The sequence below is a fragment of the Dermacentor andersoni genome, chromosome 11 (genome assembly GCF_023375885.2).
Source record: "Dermacentor andersoni chromosome 11, qqDerAnde1_hic_scaffold, whole genome shotgun sequence".
NCBI lineage: Eukaryota > Metazoa > Arthropoda > Arachnida > Ixodida > Ixodidae > Dermacentor > Dermacentor andersoni.
Genome location: NC_092824.1, coordinates 54,741,382 through 54,756,001, shown reverse-complemented (window position 1 = coordinate 54,756,001; position 14,620 = coordinate 54,741,382). Strand labels below are relative to the sequence as shown.

Sequence of the window (14,620 nt, the reverse complement as noted above, 5' to 3'; positions counted from 1 at the left end):
ACAGAACAGACGACACAATGCACGAAAATAGTAAGCGTCTATCTCGCTTTCTGGGCAAGTACAAAGAATTGTCAAGAAATTACAATTGATTCCTAACCATCTCTTGCATTACAGACATGCGCAAATGTCCTGGCCACTCAGGGTATAATGTTCAGTCCCCACGAAACCATTGTACGATTCTTTCAGTGTTTTGTTACGCGCCGAAAATTACGGGACCATGGTCCCACATACGCATCCACTTGGAAGCGCAGTGCTGTTCTCAGCTGCACTTGTCCGACACATCTGTAGATATCGCCCGTGTGCTGGCACTGAGGGATTCAGACTGTTAACGTTGTACAAACAAGAAATACTGCGCGATGTGGCGTGAAACCGTGTCGAAAAAATATGGCCCTAAAACGCCGACCACAGCAAAAGAGACAAAAACGCAGACGCTTACTTAAAATCACAGCTTTGTACCACTGCAAATTTTCTCTACGACAGGAAGCTGCACTTGACGGTATCGCATGCGTGATCGTTGTTCTGGCACAACACTAGATGGCGCCAACAGCCGAGAGTGTGCGGCGAGTTTTGCAACTCAAAGGTTTTCCCGCAAAAATTACTAAGGAAACTCTGGTGCTAGTGTCTATGGCAGCTGCACGTATGAAGCCTGATTCAGTCAGCAATGGGAATGATGTGTTGTAATACATGGATTCGACTAAGCTTGGTCCTTCTGGCTACAAAGCGCGTTGTGACCTGGCGCGCCGATGATTGGCCAAAAGTTATTTCACGCATTCCACGCAGCTTTCGTTAATTATTTGCGTGAGGTTAAGCAGGGGAAACGTTTCTGGCTTAAATATTTACACATAATAGAGGGACACTAAAGCGAAACAATAAATCAGTTTAGACTAATAAAGCATTGTTTGAGAACCCTGCCGGCAGTCATTTCCAAATAATAGTTTGATTATAGGTGAGAAAATGAAAGTTGAAGTATCAGCATTTGAAATTTGCCTCGAAGCCCCAACGCCGGTACGTCGATTTGACGTCAGTAATTCCAAAGCACGTTTTCGCATTTGGGCTGCGTCGGCTGAGTAAAGGTCCCAAAGCTTGCCATGTTTAATATTCGCTTCCTTTGGAGCACAATTTAGTCAGTCTGTACCGCTATATAATTAACTAGGCCCTAGAAGGTGCCATCAAAATCCATGACGTCACAGCGACTACGTGCGTGAACTTCAAAAAGGCGTCGCCACAAGTATTTCGTTCTAGCCCTTTTTCTGGCTTGCCAAGAGTCTTATCGCAGTAGGAGTGGTGGTTTTGGTGCTGTAGAAATGTAATTTGCTGATGCAGAAGAAATCATTTTTCTCTTCAGGGTCCCTTTAAGGCAGCTGTGATAAATCGTTTACACAAATGTAAAACCGATGACCCCAATGCGATTTAATGTTCATATAGGTGTGACGTAATCATGCAAATGTCCCGCAAATGTCTGCAAATGAGACACAAAATCACATTTGAACTTATTAGATGCAACGCACGTGTACGTTGGTCTTTTGCACTGCACCTAACCATCACCACTCGCAGCACAGTTTTTTCAGGTTACACATCGCCAGAGATGTCAATGTTCGTAACGATGTGAGTTCACCAATAGCACAATTTCGCACGGTTGCACGGATGTCATGTTACGAGTTGATGGTGCATCGAACGAACGCATGCTTCGTGTATTCTTGGGTCTCAACTTGCTGTTCGAGTTATTCACTTGGCAGGATGGTGAGAGCCGACGGGTGAGTCGAAATACACTGGACGTAATGAGGAGCGTTGAACGTGTCCATCCCTCTTTCTGACACTCGTAACCACACCATCAGTTGTCTTCGTAGACCGTGGTGACTGGCTAGGCGTACAAATGACAAGGCGCGCACTGAAAACATTTTATGTAAAGGCCACTAAGCAGTGGTGCTCCGGTTTTTCTTAGTACCCTCATGTCTCGAGTGAAGACCACCGGCGTCGCCTTGTCGTGGCTGTTGTCGCTTAAAGTAGATCCCTTTCCCCGATGTGTAGTGGAGGAAATGTATGGAAGGAAGTATTTAACTTTCATTTCTACAACCGAACCACTGATGTAGAATACAGGAACCATTTATTAATTGGATTTTTTAAAAGAATCGCCAATTGAAAATGATTTCATTTTGAAGCTCCAAATTTCCTATCCGTATGAAAATTACGCGTTATAATAATAGGTTCTCTAAAATGATTATATCCTAATTTATAGAACTGCTGCATTATCGTGCCTTTTTTCGCTTCTAAGTTTTATTCTTTCTCCTGATTAAAACATTCCTGTAACCCTTAGTGGATTAAAGCAATGCTACAAGAATCAAAAAAGAAAGAATGAGGCACCGCAGCCATTGGCCTATCGCCTGAGTAGGTACACGCCTCAAAAGGTGGCCGTGATTATCATCATCATATAACCACCCGATTCGTCAGCAATTCCGCACCGCCGAAGTGACACATCATTTTTTTCGCACATGCGCTGCATGGCCTACGCTCCGTAGTGGCGACAGGGAGCGACGTAAGCAAGCCGGCGGCCACCTCCCCTTTCCGAACGGCATTAGGTGAAAGCGCTGCCAGTACAAGAAGGCCACGGTCCTTAGAACACTGGTCGCTACCACAAAGAGGCCATTGTTCACGGATATGTAAGGCCACAAGGTCAAGCGTAAGACGAAGCGATATCAAGGGCGTCGTCGAACTGCAGTGGTCCTTCTTGGCATCCCGCTGACACCGGCTCGGAACCACGGCTACTGCCGAATCTACAGAGTTCACATGCCCCTTCGGAGGTATGATAATATCTGTCCTGGCAGTAAATCTAACTGGCGCAGGTTTCGTACAATTCTTCGGAACGATAGCTCAACCTTCTCCCGGAGAAATGATGGCGCAGGGAGCTCCCGATCCTCCAAATGCTTCAAGCAGCTAGAATTCCTGGAACAAACGGTGACACGTCTGCCTGCCTTGACATTCCACCTACGCGTACCTAGGACGGCTACCTTCATTTGCCAGCCAGCGATCCAGCCTGCTGCTGCTTGGGCTGCCTACGACGTTGATGATTTGGAAACCATCCTAGAGTGCCAGAAAGAAGACGGTGGCGAAGAGGTTCGTTGCTTTGAGGATGACACCATGGAAGCACATCGATTGACAGCCGGGGGCTTTGTGGTCTTCCAGGCGACGATCAAGCCGTAACTCGCAAGGCCGGGCTCCCAGGTCGATCGCGGAAACCACTGGCAGTGAAGCTCGCAAGCGAATGAAGCATGTTTCAATCTCGCCTCCAAGCAGCTCGTCAATTTAGATGCTAAGCATGGCTGCTCACGTCCCCTTAGGAAAGGACTTGAAATGAACGCAGCGATTCGGCTCAACAGACGGATTCATTGTTTCCTTCTTCCTCATCATCATCAACAGCAGCAGCAGCACCAGTCTGGCTACGCCCAGTGCAGGGCAAAGACCTCTCCCATACTTTTCCAACTATCCCGGTCATGTGCTAATTCTCGCCATGTTATCCTTGCAAACTTCTTAATCTCATCCGCCTACCTAACTTTCTGCCGCCGCCTGCTACGGTTCCCTTCTCTTGGAATCCAGTCCGTAACCCTTAATGACCATCGCTTATCTGCACTCCTCGTTACAGCACTGCCGATCCCCTGCCCATGCCCATTTTTTTCTTGATTTCAACTAAGATCTCATTAACTCGCGTTTGTTCCCTCACCCAATCTGCTCTCTTCTTATCCCTTAACGTTACACGCATCATTCTTCTTTCCATAGCTCGTTGCGTCGTACTCAATTTAAGTAGAACCCTTTTCGTAAGCCTCCAGGTTTATGCCCCGTAGGTGAGTACTGGTAAGACACAGCCGTCATACACTTTTCTCTTGAGGGATAATGGCAACCTGCTGTTCATGATCTGGGAATGCTTGCCAAACGCACCCCAGCCTATTCTTTTTTTTCTGATTATTTCAGTCTCATGATCCGGATCCGCGGTCACTACCTGCCTTAAGTAGATGCCTTCCCTTACCACTTCCAGTGTCTCGCTATCTATCGCAAACTGCTGTTCTTTTCCGAGACTGTTAAACATTACTTCAAACCCGCAGGGGCGTCTGCGTAAGCAGGCGTCTGGTGTGTTGAGATGCCACGCACCAGAGCACATGAGGGTTGAACCCTCCCGCGTGTAGCCGTGCGCGGCTTAGCCATGTCTGGGGAAAGGGGGATCCTGGGGGTTGAGCTGATGCTGGGTGTTTAGAACTATAAGGCCCCCCGGCGGAGACAACACACCTCTTTGGCCTCTGCTTCCCATAGACGGCACCTCCAGGCTGACCCATCTTGGGGAAATCAGCAATCGCCTTTTCCTCTCCTCCTCTCTATTCATCGTCTTTCTCTCTTCCCTTTTTCATCTTTCCTGTCTGCTCTTCACTTCTTCTCACTTCCAAGTTTCCCGGTGGCAAGCGTTAACCTTGTGTGCCGGCCAGTCTTGGTTATGTTGTATTTGGTTATAGCAGTGATGTGCGGCTGGCGTTGGCAGGACTTCTCTTGCAGGAACTTCTATCGCATCCCCTTGTTGGGCTCCATGGTGGGTGGTTGGCATCGCGGGCCGAAAACCCAACTATACTTATGGAAAATGCTTTTCCTAAACTCTCGGATCACCCCCAGAAACGAGGGCGCACCGAAGATGTCTTTCAGTTCTTCCGACGCCAAGTCCACATCTTCCCTCGTTTCCATGTTGTTCACTCGGAAAAACCAGTGCGAACCATTTCACCGTTTCTTGTTTCCAAGTCTTTGACTGAAGTTTTTGGTACGGGATATAAGGCGTCGAGGATGGCAAGCGGTGATATCCTCTTGGAGCTGCGCGATAAGAAGCAATATGAGAAACTGGCGAAACTTGTATCATTTGGGGAAACCCAAGCAACAGTAACCCTGCACCGTACCATGAACACGACCCGCGGCGTTGTCTCGGACGATGACTTGCTGGAGCTCACTGAGACTGAACTCTTGGAGGGCTTCAGTGAACAGAATGTCATAAATGTTAAACGAATTAAGATGAGGCGCGGTGGTAAGGAGATCTAGACGAAACACCTGATACTCACCTTCGGCTCAAGTGTCCTTCCCGAGTCCATCGAGGCCGGTTATATCAAACTTCGTGTTAGGACATACGTGCCCAATCCTCTCAGATGTTTTAGGTGCCAAAGGTTCGGCCACAGTTCACAGAACTGTCGATGCCGGCTGACATGTGCCAAGTGCAGTGACAATGAGCATTCCTCTGAAACGATCCAGAACACTCCACATTTTGTCAACTGTGATGGCGAGCATGCCGCATACTCGCGGTCTTGCCCGTCTTGGAAAAAAGAAAAAGAAATTGTGACAATCAAAGTCAAAGAAAATATATCTTTCAAGGAGGCCCGTAGGCATGTGTAATACCTGCCTAAGAGCAGCTTTGCCGATGTGGCGCGTCAGGGGGCAGCGCCACAACGGCCTCAGGTGGCTGCCCGGCCCACACAGCGAGCCGGCAGTGACGTCATCCTCCCCGGCGGTTGCAGCTAGCGCTGCGCCGCCACTCCAGCAGAAGGGGCGATCCACTTCCTGGCAGGTGGCCTCAAAGTTCTCGTCCAATGTGCCGAGACCTTCACGTCAAACAAAACGCTCGGAAGAGCGAGTGTCCAGCGCCTCGCAAGAAGCAATGGACACAACCACTAGCAAGACGGCGCCACCAGCGCCTAAAGAGCGGCGAGCATCCTTGGACTGCTCCAAAAAAGACAAAACTCGCGTGACGGCGCCCCCAAAAAGCCCGTGAGCTAATCCTTATCTCTTAAATACACAACAGCCGACACATTTACCATAATGGAGACACAAATAATACAATGAGATATTAGATGTCTTCTTCAGAACCTTGAGGATATTCGAGAACTCCTACACAAACATAATCCAAGGTTGCTGTGTGTTCAAGAGACACATCTGAAACCTACAAATGCAAGTTTTCTTCGTCACTACACAATCTATCGTAAAGACCGCAAGGAGGTGAACCTCGTCTTGTGGTGCAGCAATAGTTGTTGACAGGTCAGTAGCTTGTCATCATGTCGCCCTTTAGGCGCCCCTTGAGGCAGTGTCAGTTCGGGCAATTCCTTTTAATAAATTAATCACAATATGTTGCATACACATACCCCCAAATTATCATCTCAGAAAAAGCTAGTTTTCTAAGCTAATTGATCAGCTGCCGGACCCCTACCTACTTGTAGGCGATTTTAATGCCGGCAACACCATGTGGGGAGACAAGCGATGGGACGCCAGAGGGTCGTTTTATTGATAATTTTCTTGTGAACTCTGATGCATGCCTCTTCAACAAGAAGGAGCGAATATATTTGAATATTCATCCCAATTCATATTCATCAATAGACCTGTCGATTGGCTCTGCTTCAATTTTCCCCGATTTGCAATGGCATGTAACCAAAAATCCCTATAGAAGTGACCACGTTTCTATAATGTTAAATTTAGTACGTCAACATGAATGCCCTACACACGCTCCCCCGTGGAAACTAACCTCCACCGAATGGAATAATTTTAAGGCATCCACGTACTTATCACGACAACTTATCACTGATTTTAGCATAAATAAAGCAGTAGCATATTTTATTTGTTTTATACTCGACGCAGCTGAAAAGTATATTCCACAAACACAGGTTCTCTTGTAAAAGACGTGTAGCCTGCTAGAATAAGCAGTGCAGACTGCCGCGAAGGAAACAAAACAAAGCTTCGAGTTTGCTGCGTCTCTCCGCGACTGCAGAAAACCTCATAGAATTTAAACTGGCAAAATCGCAAGGAAGGCGCACGCGGAGACAGGCGAGGAGGGCTAGCTGGGAGAAGTTTCTCTCGGGCATCACTTCCTACACCCAAGAGTTCAAAGCATGGAATGGTGTAAGAAAGATAAAGGAGCAGCAAATCCACCCTTTGCCCTTAATGGATGACCAAGGGACTACCTTGGAAGACCAGGTCAACGCTCTGGGCGAACACTTCGAATATGTATCAAGCTCCACACATTATACCAAATCATTCCTCAAATATAAACAATTAGCTGAACTTAAGGCACTTGATCGTAAATGCCGTCCGGATGAACCATACAGCCATCCTTTTAATATGGCCGAGCTTAAAGCTGCGTTGAGCGCATGTAGAAGCACTGCACCGGTAGCTGATAGAATCAGGTATGCCATGATTAAGAACTGACACAAAGACACACAAATGACACTTCTGGCACTTTTCAACTCTATCCGGGCTGCCGGATACCTCCCATTGTTATTGTTGTTGTTATTGTTATTGTTATTGTTATTCCCGTCTTGAAGCTGGGTGAAGACCCTTCCTTGGCGGCAAGTTATCGCCCGATAGCTCATACAAGTTGGCTGTGTAAGCTACTTGAAGAAATGATTAATCGTAGACTAATACATTTCCTTGAACTGAACAATATGCTTGATCCCTATCAGCGTGGCTTCAGAGAAGGGCGGTCCACAACTGATCATATTGTACGCGTTGAAGGGAATATCTGCGATGCATTTGTACATAAACAGTTGTTCTTATCGATATTCCTCGATATGGAGAAGGCGTATGACACAACGTAGTGATACGGGATCTCGCGAGACTTGTCGGGAATGCGCATTCGTGGAAATATGCTAAACATACTAGAAAGCTATCTGTCCAAACGTACCTTCCGCGTGAAAATCGGCAATGTATTGTCGCGACCATTTATACAAAAAACTGGTGTACCCCAAGGAGGTGTGCTTAGCTGCACGCTCTTCATAGTGAAGAAGAGCACGCTTCGGGCTTCATTAACGCCAGCTATCTTTTATTCTGTTTACGTAGATGACATACAAATAGGTTTCAAATCCTGCAACCTTGCAGTGTGAGAGGCAAGTACAAGAGGGCTTGAACAAAGTGTCCAAACGGGCAGACGAAAACGGATTTCAAGTGAATCCGAACAAAAGTTCTTGTGTGCTTTTCACAAGAAACAAAGGGCTCATTTCAGATCCCACTATCGAAATGTATGGTCAGCAAATCCCGGTGAACAAAGAGCACAAGTCCTTAGGCATTGTACTTCACTCTAAACTAATATTTATTCTACACATAAAGTATCTCAAGGTTAAATACTTAAACACAATGAACACACTGAAAATATTACCGCATACAACATGGGGAAGCGACAGGAAATGTTTGATGAATCTTTACAAGAGCCTTATTCGATCACGATTGGACTATGGGGCCGTGATCTATCATTTCGCCGCCCCAAGCGCGCTAACGATACTACATCCGGTCCACCATCTAGGAATCCGACTGGCCAATGGCGCTTTCAGAACAAGTCCCATTGAAAGTTTATATGTAGAATCAAATGAGTGGTCACTCCGTCTGCAGAAAACATACATCAACCAAACATATTTTCATAAAGTTCGCACTACTCCTCAACGTCCGTGCTTTAATACCGTTAACGATATTACACATGCTACAATCTTTCATAATCGTCTCTCTGTAAGAAGCCCTTTTCACTGCGTGTGAGGTAACTTAGCGTTGGAATGGATGTCCCACTCCTCAAACACCGCTTAATGCCTCCAGCTAAGCTGCTACCCCATTGGGAGTGGCAGCCGATACAATGTGATATATCTTTCCTGCAAGTTACAAAGCATGCTCCAGAGATCGAAATCCAAATGCATTTCCTGGAACTCCAGTACAAGCACTCCTGTACGGAGTTCTACACAGACGTATCGTAGTCCCGCGACCGCGACGGGGTGTCCTATGCAGCCGTCGGTCCATCCTTCTTGGAATTCGATAAACTGCATCCGGAAACAAATATCTTTACGGTTGAGGCCTACGCACTTTTGTCGGCTGTGAAGCATATAAGGAAAACAAAACTAAAAAAAACAGTTATTTATACGGACTCCCTAAGTGTTTTGAAGGCCTTGATGTCATTCTGTAAGCACAAAAATCCAGTAATTAATGAACTCTGTTCTGTACTGTGTAAAGTGTATACACCTAACCAGCATGTCATCATATGCTGGGTGCCGGGTCATAGGGGCATCGAAGATAACGCTCTGGCGGGCCAGATGGCCACGTCAATTGCATCGCATTCTGTTAATCCTACCGCTGCAGTCCCTGTCACAGATCTGTGGCCCTTCTTGCGCAGGAAACTGCGCAAATTCTTGCAAAACTTGTGGGATGTGGAAACAAATAATAAGCTGCACGTAATAAAGCCGCAGTTAGGTTTTTGGCCTTCTGCAACAAAATCAGGCCGAACAGATGTCCTATTTTGTCGTCTTAGGATAGGACACACATTTGGCACCCATAACCTTTTACTTACTGGAAATGAACCTCCTACCTGTGGTAGATGCGGGGAGAGGCTGACTGTCCTCCACGCCCTCGTGGCATTTCGAGAAGCCGAATTTGAGAGAAAGAAACATTTTCCCCTAGCATACCGGCAGCACATCCCCCTTCATCCTGTAACGTTACTCGGCCCAGAACCACTCTATGACACTAACGCAGTCCTAGGTTTCCTAAAATATGTGTTACATGTGATTAGCCCCATACATTCGTAGTGCTTCCTCTCTTCAGATGATGCCGCTGTGATTGTTGCTTCGTATAGCACATGCCTCTAGGCCCTTGTGTTTCAAGGGCTCGGGGGAGGCAGTAGTGCTCTAGCCAATTTTAACATTTCACATATTTTGTATAAAATATCGTATTTTTCGCAATGCATTTTAGTGCTCATAGTACACGTCATTAGTGACTGTCATAATCTCATTAGGTAGATTTTATGTTTTTTCATCAACACGTTTAGGCCCTTTACAGCCACGTTACATTAACTTTACAGAACTCATCAGTCCACTGCGTACCCATTAACACTAGCATGGCGCTCTTTGGCCATACCTGGCCCTTGCACCATTAAACATCAAACATTCATTGAAACATTACTTCAGTTTTCTGCAGATTAATTTTATACCCACCCTTATGCTTTGCCTGTCCAAGTCGGTGAGCATGCATTGTTTCCTTAGTACTCTTTAATTAATTGCCTTTTTTTAGGCATCAACGTATAAAATCTTGTTATAACACGAACTGTATGTCATTTGTGCTATGTAGGGATAGAGTAAACTTTCATTGAACACGTAGCAATAGATGACCACTCGCATTGTGATAAGGCAGTATATCTTGACTGGTTACGGGCCATGTGCCGTGCTTATGGGCCTTATGAGTTTGTAGAAGGATGGCTCGGGACGACGTCAAGTCTGACTGATTGGTCATGTTCTTGAACGCTGGGCTTCATGAACGCAAATTTGGATGAGCACAAGACAACTAACGAATAAGAGCCTCCTTTTTGTTTGTTGCTCGCAGTATGTACAAAGCAGTTTACACGAAAACAAACACAACGCTGGGCAAAATGATGTTATCAATGAAAATTGGAGCTTCGGCTTCCATACCACTTCAATCAGGTGTCATAAGAAGCCTTTTTTTGATGACAACCTTCTGCATTGTCTACTGAGTACCAGCACTGCTGTTATCACAGAGCACTACATATTGCGAAACGTGTCAGTCCAAAGTAACCTTGGTGAGACTGCATTGCAGTATTATGCGTTGCCAACCCAAAATTTTTAGATGCATAGATGTGATCTGACTCCCTCTCTGTTCTATCTTTTACGCAACGAAACTTAATCAACTGGATTTTCTCAACTACGCTGTCGTCCTTTCACCTCCTTCAAGGAAAAGGAAGGCTTTGGAAGTTTCATTTTTGCAGCTAAGGCTGCCATTGAACAAGCTCTTTTTGTTTTCTTTCGGTGCATTTGTGATGACTCACGGCGACTTCACCACCACTACATCGTGACATTATTAGGTCGGAATCTTTGGTAGTATCCTCTGCAAACGCCACTAACAAGTTGTTGATCTAAAGGTCAAGCGCACAAGCCCCTAATGCAAGACCAAGGCGAAGACCATGGCCAAGATCAAGGCATAACGGCCAATTATCGTGTGATGGCTACCATCTTGTTGGTGGCCAACAGAATCGTGTCGAGAGAATTGACTTGCGCTTTGAGGAACCATGTCCGCAACTGCATTAATTACCTCCTGCGCGACATTAACAGTTATGAATGATTCAAGAAGCAATGTTGAAGGCAGGTCCACGTCATAGAGACAAGAAGCTTCCGCAAGATTCAGGACAAGCGAACTGCCTTCCCGACAAAGCGAGAACGGTGCGAAGCTGACACTGCGGCAGGAACCCAAGTGCTAAAATTGCCAAGGGTGTGGTCATCCCAAACGAGTTTGCCCGAGTCCACGACGTGAAAATAAATGCACTTCTTGCGGCAATGGCGCAATAAAGCAAGCCCTTCTCGTAAACGTCAACGGCGAACCTGCAGTCACTCCACTGCACATTTGTGCGCACATCATCTTGATCAAGTCAAAATGTACGATGCAGATACGCAAAGGAATAGCCACCCCAAATAACTGGGAGCAGTCACGCAGTGTTGATGGAACTTGTGAAACAATGGGCCAAATCGAGGCTGATTTAGAAGTTGACGCTAACCTGCTCAAGGGCGTGAGAGGCACGTAGTTTCTGATGATGCCTTTATAGGACCTGAAGTTATCGTGGGAACGGACACTATTGACTCACCCAATGTTGTGTTGCTGAGGAAAGAAGGCAACACCATGCTGTTGGATGAGCGAGACGTCCCGTTACTCAGGAAGATTGAAATCAACAGTGACCATGATCGAACGGCCTTGTCTACCAGTGAGAAGGTCAAGCTTGAAAATAGCACTATTTAGAGGGTTACCGTCGAACCGTTCTTGCGATGTATGTGTTTTCATTTTATTAGGCGTTCTTTCTTCAAATATCGTTTACACTTTTCGCAACAAATCTCAATCATCATCACCCTCATCGTAGCAAGAAGAATGCGTTGTCACACTTGTCCTGGAGCCGATTACTGCTGTTAAGCTTCCTCTCTCTCTCCTTCTCTCTAGCTCTCTTTCTCTCTCTTCTTTTTTTTTTTTTTTTGTGAGCATCACCTCCAGTGTGGACAATCACTCTAGTGGGTATGTACTAGCTATTGAGGCCGCAACAACAACGTGTGCGTTCGCTGTAAGTGCTATGGCGGCGGTGATGCAATGGCATCTAGCCGTCGTATTCGCTGTGGCGCCATTTGCCATGAGCTGTCCGTGTCCGCAGTACCAATGCAAGCTGTTCCGATACCACTGTATGCCACTGCCAGATCCATGCGAAGGCCGGATTGCGCTCGGCGCTGGTTTCTGCGGCTGCTGCCGTCAATGCGTCAGGCAGATCAGTGAGTACGCTAGACGATGGGAAGTTGGGCTAGGGGAAATCATAGTCACTCCAATAAACATTATTAGGCATAACTCTGGTGCTGTCATCGTCAAGCTATCATGAGAATGAGGAATACGTGATTTCTGTAATCATCGGACCTGTGGCACCAGAGGTTCCTCCTGTGTTGTTCATTGCACTTTCGGTTTGTAAATTTGCAAGGAAGCGTGTTTCTGTTGTAGTGGACATAGAGTCCCGCGGTGGTAGAAGAAGAGACTGAACTAGCGCCATCGGGCATATAGGCTCGACGATGCTAGCCTAGACATCAATGCAGTCATCTGTTTAATAAATGGCAATTCTATGGGGGCCTTCTGTTCCAACACTGTGAATGCGCGAAAGCGATAAGTTTTCATCCACGCAAATTCCTCTTTCTGAGTTGATGCATCTACAACGTAATGTTTTATTGAAAATGACCGCTTTTCAATGTTACAACATTGTTTGAAGCCAGAAGTAAAAAAATTGGCAAATTGATCTTCTAAAAATGATTGCCGTGTGGTGCGAGAGTGGCAGAGAGGCGTTATCCCTGGAGAGGACTCGATGGCCCTCGTCAACATCGACTGCTGTGATAATCCAATGTATTGCATCTCCCATTTTTCGGCCAACTTTAGTGCCACAGTTGTAACACTTACTTGGACATTTTAAAGCTTCTTTCAGTGCGTGCCTATTTATTCACTGTTTCTGGTTAGATCGAGACTCGTTGAAGTGTCTCCGTTCTTTGCGTAGTTCCCTTTCAAGGGCTTCGCAGATGTCCTATATTCTTTCATATGTCTTTCATAAACTATGGCACAACAACCGTCTTGGCTGCGCGCGCTAACGAAAAGAAAGATACGCCACCAGGAGACACAGCAACGAAAACAAAAACTTTTTGGAAGAAACAGCGCGAAAAAATAATCTAAACATGTCAAGAAAATGTTCAGGGTATGTGCGTACAATTATGCTGTTGCTGCCAAAGTGTGAAGCCGCGCACTCGCTGCTGCTCGACGTCGACACTCGGTCACTCGACGCTTGTAAACGAATCGAGTCAGGGAAATATTTTAGAATACCGCAATCGTTATATTTCATCCAAGCCACGGTGTATTCACGGTAGCAGTGCTGAGAGACAATCACTCATGTAATAAAGCGAGCTCGTTAACTGCTCTTCTCTGAACTTCAAGGTCTTAGGTGGGCAGCTGAATAGCCGTTTGTATTTTTCATAATTTTCCATAACGCATTAAGGAGATGTATTTATTGATACCGATTTATCATTAGCGTAGCCGTTGATGTCAGCGTGGGTAGTACATGCTGAGCAAAACTGTTTTAGCGAGTTTCGCTTCTCGAGACTGGAAAATTGGTGTCGAATATTCACAGCATTGCAATATGACCGATGACAGCATTCCCCAACAGGGCTATTTTTATGTGGCAAGCAGTTCCAAGTTTTAATTTATCAGTATCAATTTAATACCAATGACACAGTTATTTTTAACTGGAAATCGCTTTTCTCAAGCTTTTATTCAAAATTTGCTTTGATGAAACCAACCTTTATATTCTGATGTTTAATCTCTTGACTCACCCGGCACACCGTTCCCTCTAGTCCACACAAGAGTGAAGCGTGGACGCAGGGACATTATCGACCCCTCTTGGACTTCATTAGATCCTAAAATTTTTTTAATTCATTAAATCATCCTTATTCACCCCCATCCCATACGCCTGTATGCCCTGAGGCACTTACCCTCGCATTAAAAAAATAATGATGACCAAAACGCTCCAAGTTAATGTTTCGTCACTGTTTCTTAACAAGCACCACGCGCCAATCGAAACAAACAACTTACCAACTCTTTGCTTCGAAGGGTTTTCCGAGAAGTAAAGGCACGTTAGTGGTATCAGTCAGTCGGACACTCGCACCGGTTTGTCGGCGAGTCGGCGGTGTGCTCAAGGAACGGTACTCTGAATATTTCACAGCGACTACTTCGGAGAACGTTGCCGCAGTTATGTACTTCCAATTAGGCTTTTTTATTACGGCGAAAGTGCTGCATGGGGTGCACGATGAATGGTTTCTACATAGCTTGAAACCAGTCAGCTCCATCGCAAGCTAGACGTAGACGGGCCCGAAATGGGCAGTAATCAACGGTTGCAGCAAATGTAAATATCAGTATACAGGCTTCAGTGCATATTGCCACCTGGTGTTTTGAGCCAGCGTTGCGTGCCCAGCAAAAACGGTGATTGAAGACGACGAAGTCAAGGATCTTGCGCCAGCTGGTGAACCGTCCTCCTTGTGTCTGACATTTTCGTGTCTGGCTGCTGATACTGCTGCTT

The 14,620-nt window shown here is 46.0% G+C and overlaps 1 long non-coding RNA gene across 1 annotated transcript in view; it reads left to right on the top strand.

The window, feature by feature from the left end:
• Positions 1–14,620, top strand: part of LOC129381368 (uncharacterized) — a 46,333-nt gene that overhangs the window by 22,387 nt on the left and 9,326 nt on the right. The gene's annotated exons all lie outside the window — the stretch shown is intronic.